Genomic DNA, 7,377 nt, shown 5'->3' on the forward strand with positions numbered 1-7,377 from the left:
AGTAGTAGTAGTAGTATTAGGATTATCAGTATTATGATGATGATGATTGTTATTATATTATTATTATTATTATCATTATTGTTGTTGTTGTTATGATTATGATGATTATTATTATTAGTAGTAGTATTATCATTATTATTAGAATAATTGATATTATTATTATTATTATTATTAATTAATTATTAGTATTATTACTATTATATTATGATGAGGATTATGATGATGATGACGACGATGATGATGATGATTATTATCATTATGATTATGATTAGGATTATGATGATGATGACGATGATGATGGTTGTTGTTGTTGTTTTCGCTGTTGTTGTTGTTATCACCATTATGATGATGATGATGATGATGATGATGATGATGATGATTAATATTACAAGTATTAGTATTATTATTACTATTATTAATGTTATTATTAATATTAACAATATAATTATTATTATTACTATTTTAAAAAAAATATTAGTATTATCATCATCATAATTGTAGTAGTAGTAGTACACTATTATTATTTTTATTTTTATTTATTTTCTTCTTCTTCTTCTTCTTCTTCTTAATATTTATTATTGTTGTTTTGTTGTTGTTGCTGCTGTTCTTGTTGTTGTTGTTACTGTTATTCTTACTCTGATTATTACCATTATTATTAGACTATTATTATTCTTATTATGATGAATTTGATGATGATGATGATGATGATGATGATTAATATTCTTATTATTGATCTTCTTATTTTTATTATTATTATTATTCATTTTATTATTACTATTATTATTATTGTTATTATGATTATGATGATTATATTATTATTATCATGATGATGATGATTATGAGTATGATTCTTCTTCTTCTTCTTCTTATTATTATTATTATGAGTATGATTATTATTATTATCATTATTATTATGATGATGTTTATTATTGTTATTATTATCATTATCATTATTGTTGTTTTTGTTGTTGTTGTTATGATTATTATTACTATTGTTAGTATTATTATCATTATTATTAGAATAATAATTGATATTATTATTATTATTATTATTATGTTTATTTATTATTATTATTATTATTATTGTTATTCTTGTTGTCGTTGTTGTTATTATTATGATTATGATGATGATGATGATGATTATAATTATGAGTATGATTATAATCATCATCATTATTATTATAATTATCATTAGTAGTAGTAGTAGTAGTAGTAGTATCAGTATGATGATGATGATGATGATTATAATTATCATTATTGTTGTTGTTGTTGTTATGATTATTATCATTATTATTATTACTATTAGTATTATTATCGTTATTATTAGAATAATGATTGATATTATTATTATTATATTATGATGAGGATTATGATGATGATGATGATGATGATGATTACAATTATTATTATTATTATTACTATTTAAAAAAAGTTATTAGTATTATCATCATAATTAGTAGTAGTAGTAGTAGTAGTAGTACACTATTATTTTTTTTATTTTAAATATATATATATATATTTATTATTATTATTATTATTTTTATTATATTATGATGATGATGATGATGATTATCTTATTATTATTATTGTTATTGTTGTTGTTATTATTGTTATGATTATGATTATTGTTGTTTTTGTTGCTGCTGCTGTTCTTGTTGTTGTCGTTGTTGTTATTCTTACTTTGATTATTACCATTATTATTAGATTATTATTATTCTTATGATAAATTTCATGATGATGATGATTATTAATATTCTCATTATTGATATTCTTCTTCTTCTTCTTCTTATTTTTATGATTATCATTATCAATTAATTATTACTAGTATTATTTTATTTTTTCATTTTTTTAAATGTTATTACTGTTTTTTTAAAGATTATTATTCATCATTTTATTATTACTATTATTATTATTATTATTATTATGATTCTTCTTCTTCTTATTATTATCATTTGATTATTATTATTATTATTGTTATTATTATTATTATTATTATTATTCTTGTTCTTGTTATCACCATTATTATTATCATTATTATTATTTTTATTTTATTATCATCATCATCAACATTAATATTATTATTATTTTTATTACTATTACAAGTATTGTTATTATTATTATCATTATTATTATTATTGTTGTTGTTATTATTAATATTATTAATAATATAATTATTATCATTACTACTTTCTAAAAATTATTAGTATTATCATCATCATAATTAGTAGTAGTAGTTGTAGTAGCAGTAGTTGTAGTACACTATTATTTTATTTTATTTTTTTAAATATATATATATATTTTTTTTTTATGATGATGATGATGATAATGATGATGATGATGATTGTTGTTGTTGTTTTTGTTGTTATGATTGTTATTATTATGATTATGATTAATGTTGTTGCTGCTGTTGTTGTTGTTGTTGTTATTATTCTTACTATGATTATTACCATTATTATTAGATTATTATTACTCTGATTATGATAAATTTGATTATGATGATGATGATCATCATTAATATTCTTATTCTTGACATTCTTCTTCTTCTTATTTTTTTTTTTTAATTTTAAAATTATTATTATCAATTAATTATTACTAGTATTATTTTATTTTTTATATATTTAAAAAAAATGTTATTACTATTTTTTTTTAAAGATTATTATTCATCATTTTATTATTACTATTATTATTATTATTATTATCATCATCATCATCATCATTATATTATTATTATTACAATAATTATGATGATGATGATGATGATTATTATTATTGTTATTATTATCATTATTGTTGTTTTTGTTGTTGTTATGATTATTATTACTATTATTATTATCATTATTATTAGAATAATAATTGATATTATTATTATTACTATTATTATTATTATTATTACTATTATTGATATTATTACTATTATTATTATTACTTATTATTTTTACTATTACTATTATTACTTATTATTGTTGTTGTTGTTGTTGTTGTTCTTGTTGTTATGATAGTTATTATTGTTATGATTATGATCATGATTATGATTATTATTATTGTTTTTGTTGTTGTTGCTCCTGCTGTTCTTGTTGTTGTTGTTATTATTCTTACTATGATTATTACCATTATTATTAGATTATTATTATTCTTACTATGATCAATATGATTATGATGATGATGATGATTATTATTAATATTCTTATTATTGATATTCTTCTTCTTATTATCATTATTTTATTACTATTATTATTACTATTATTATTTTGTTGTTGTTCTTCTTCTTTTTATTATTATTATTATTTGATTATTACTAGTATTATTATTATTATTATTATTGTTGTTGTTGTTGTTGTTGTTATTCTAGTTGTTATTGTTATGATTGTTATTATTATTATTATTATCATTATTATTGGCGTGGAAAGGAAGGATAATGGAGAGGATAGAAAGGAACTCTTTATTATCCTTCCTTTCCACCCCATCCACACTCCTTCCTTTCCACATCTTCTACATTCCTTCCTTTTGACCTCCTCTACATTCCTTCCTTTTGACCTCCTCTACACTACACTTTCCACCCCCTCTACACTGCTCCCTTTCTACCCTCTCCACTATCCTTCCTTTCCACACCATCTACACTCCTTCCTTTCCACCCCTTTGACAGTTCTTCTTTTTGACCTCTACACTTCCCCTTCCACCTCCTCTACACTCCTTCCTTTCTACTCCCTCTACACTCCTTCCTGCCAACACCCTCTACACTTCCCATTCCACCCCCTCTACACTGCTTCCTTTCTACCCTCTCAAGAGTCCTTCCGTTCTACCCCCTTACAACTCCCTTTCCACCTCCTCTACAGTCCTTCCTTTCTATTTCCTCTACACTCCTTCCTGCCAACACCCTCTACACTTCCCTTTCCACCGCCTCTACAATGGTTCCTTTCTACCCTCTCCATTATCCTTCCTTTCCACCCCATCTAACTTTCTCCTTTCCGCTCCTTCTACAGTCCTTCCTTTTGACCTCCTCTATACTTCCCTTTCTACCACCTCTAGATTCCTTCCTTTTTACTCCCTCTACACTCTTTCCTACCAACACCCTCCACACTTCCCCTTCCACCCCCTCTCCACTCCTTCCTTTCTACCCGCTCAACAGTACTTCCTTTCTACCCCCTCTACACTCCTTCCGTTCTACTCCCACTACACTCCTTCCTACCAACACCTAAACTTCCCTTTCCACCCCGTCTACACTGCTTCCTTTCTACCCTCTCCACTATCCTTCCTTTCCACCCCATCTACACTCCTTCCTTTCCACCCCTTCTACAGTCCTTCCTTTTGACATCCTCTACACTTCCCTTTCCAGTTTCAGTTTCAGTAGCTCAAGGAGGCGTCACTGCGTTCGGACAAAGCCATATACGCTACACCACATCTGCCAAGCCAAGCAGATGCCTGACCAGCAGCGTAACCCAACGCGCTTAGTCAGGCCTTGAGAAAAAAAAACAAAACAAAAAAACCCCCAAAAAACAAAACCCAAAAAACAAAACAAAAAAACAAACAAACGGGGAAATAAATAGATAAGCTTGCATAAATAAATAAATAATAATTATAATATAGAAAAAGGTAGTAGTAATAATATTAGTAATACTAATAAAATGATAATAATAAAATATAAATAAATAAGACAACAATGGTGATAAATAAGCGAATAAATGTAAAACATGAAGACACACATTCACACATACACCCACACATGCATAACTTCCAAAATGGCGGAGACTACACTCAGCGGGTAATTTCTTCGCGGTAAGAAGTTGTCGCAGACGTTTTGGAAACATGAGAACAAGAAAATCGAGCGGGAAACCAGTTGCAGCTGCACACAGTAAAACCGCTCAGAACAATGAGGCGACCGGACTCCTCCTTAAAACCGGTGAGTCCGTGAAGATTTTGCGAAGCGAGTCTGGGAGTACTGAACGTACAAAGCGGTTGTCTAATCCCACCGACACGAGTTCCACGAATACAAGACCGATGAGCAATCTCAGTTCCATTCCCGAGATGTCCGACACGATCATGGATCTAAGAAAATTAATAATGGTTTTGTGTGATCGTGTCTCTTCCCTGGAAGCAACTGTACGGGGACAACAGGAGCCAACAAAACGTTGCAGAATGGAACCTGTTTCCATGACAACACAGGCAACACAAACTGAAAGCCCCAGTCTTAGCCCCAGCCCCAGCCCTACACCTACCTACGCCGACGTGGCCAGAATTTCCTTACCAGAGAACCCGGCAGCAGAAAAAAAACGAGCAAGCCACCAAGACAAAACTGCCCTTCAAAAGAAGAAAAAAGAAGTTGAAAAATCGGTGACGTCTTGTGACGAAAAGACGATGGATGACGTAAAAAGTACAAAGTCTGGAAATACATGCTCTGTGCAGAAAGAAGAAAACGGGGAATTACCCAAGGTAATAATTCTCCATGATTCCGTGCTCAACCGTGTACAGGAAAACAGACTGGGCAGATCATACCACTTCAAAGCCTCCATGCAAAAATCCCACACAGTGTCAGAAACCAGAAATTTACTTCAAGCTGTCACCACCACAGAGAAAAAGCCTGAAGCTGTTGTCATTCATTGTGGCATCAACGACTTAAGATCAAAAGATACAACAGAAGTCAGTAATTTCTTTACCTCAACAGTGAAAGACACTGCAAAGAAAAATCCAACAACAAAGTTCATCGTAAGTTCAGCAACCACCGTCAAAGATTCAAAACTGGAGGTCAAGAGACAACTGTTCAACGCAATGGTGGCTTCGGAACTGTTTGACGAAAAAAAACATATCATTTATAAAGAACGACAACCTCAAGACCAACGCCCTCAGAGACGCTGTCCACCCCAACGGCAGAGGAGCCAGCATCCTCGCAGGAAACATCGGGCGACATGTTCGAGATCTTCTCTGGGAAACACCGATGAAATCAACACGCAGAGCCAGGTTCCACCATCACCAGAACCCCGCCCCCTTTCATCACAACTGGTACAATCCTTACGACGCACTGATGGACTGGCCGGTGTTTTATTAACATTTGCGTCAACTTCTGCCTGGCACTGATAAACTTTTGTGCTGAGCGATATTCTTGTTTTGCTGAGTGACCTTTCTTCCTGCCGTTTGCAAGTGCATTTTTTGTTGACAATATTTAGACTATTATTTTTGTTTCCCGTTTCCTTTCATTTACTGTTTATTTTCACCATCATACAGTTTGATTTATTCATAGTATTGATAACATTATTTGCCTATCTGATAGGAAAGATAATCAGTAATGAAAAAACAAACGCAATTGCAAATTAGGCTGCTCCAGTGGAACTGCAGATCTATTCTATCTAACCTGGCCTATTTGAAACATTTTCTAGCATCAAGTAAGTGTGATGTTTTGATTCTGCAGTCACTTAATATCAGTGCATGTAAGCTTCCCAAACTTCCAAATTATTATTTTCCACCAGTATATGAAACTGGGAACGAGGGCAAGAAGATAAGTACTGCTATTTATATACTTAGGGAATTACAGTATAGTCTATGTGAGTCTCCTGTTTTAAAGTCTATTGCAAGCTTTGACATACACTCTTGTGCAGCTACAGTAAAATTTAGCAACAAGCTAAATCTTAACGTACTTTCCGTTTGTCTTCCGAAAGGTCCAAACGATCGAAATACTGAGTGGCTTAGAACATTACAAGAACAACAGCCTGGTAAATGGGTAATAGCTGGTGATTTCAATGCTCACGCTCCATTCTGGGAAAAGGACTGTAAAACTGTAACAAGCAATCGGTTAATAGAAAACATCACTGACAGCCCCTTTTATCTTATGAATGATGGTAGTGTTACTAGAATTCCTGACGTCTCAAAACACAGACCAACAGCAATTGACCTGACACTAATATCCCCGGAGCTAGTCCCATCATGTACCTGGGAAACACATAAAGACACATTGGGAAGCGACCATGTGCCTATCATCATTACAATCGCTGATGATGATAATCAGCCTGATAATAACGTCGACATAATTCCAAAATATAAATATAAAAATGCAAATTGGGATTTATTTCAAAACATTCTTACCTCTCACGATTTTGAAAAACTTGAGAATGAGAGTGTAGATGTAATGTATTCAAATTTTACAGAAGCTGTGTTATCAGCAGCTGATATGTCGATACCAAAAGTAAAGGCTGTGAAGTCAGGTGACCGTTCAGGCAATGTCTGGTGGAATGATGCATGTGAAAAGGCAGTTAGTTACAAGAAAGAAACATTTAAGAACTACCTCGCGGACAGTAAGCCCCCAAACCACAAAGAAATGAAGAAAGTAAACACTCAGAGTAATATGACTGTAGCCCAAGCTAAAAAAGATCATTGGTCATCATTTTGTTC

The sequence above is a fragment of the Babylonia areolata genome, chromosome 34 (genome assembly GCF_041734735.1).
Source record: "Babylonia areolata isolate BAREFJ2019XMU chromosome 34, ASM4173473v1, whole genome shotgun sequence".
Lineage (NCBI taxonomy): Eukaryota > Metazoa > Mollusca > Gastropoda > Neogastropoda > Buccinidae > Babylonia > Babylonia areolata.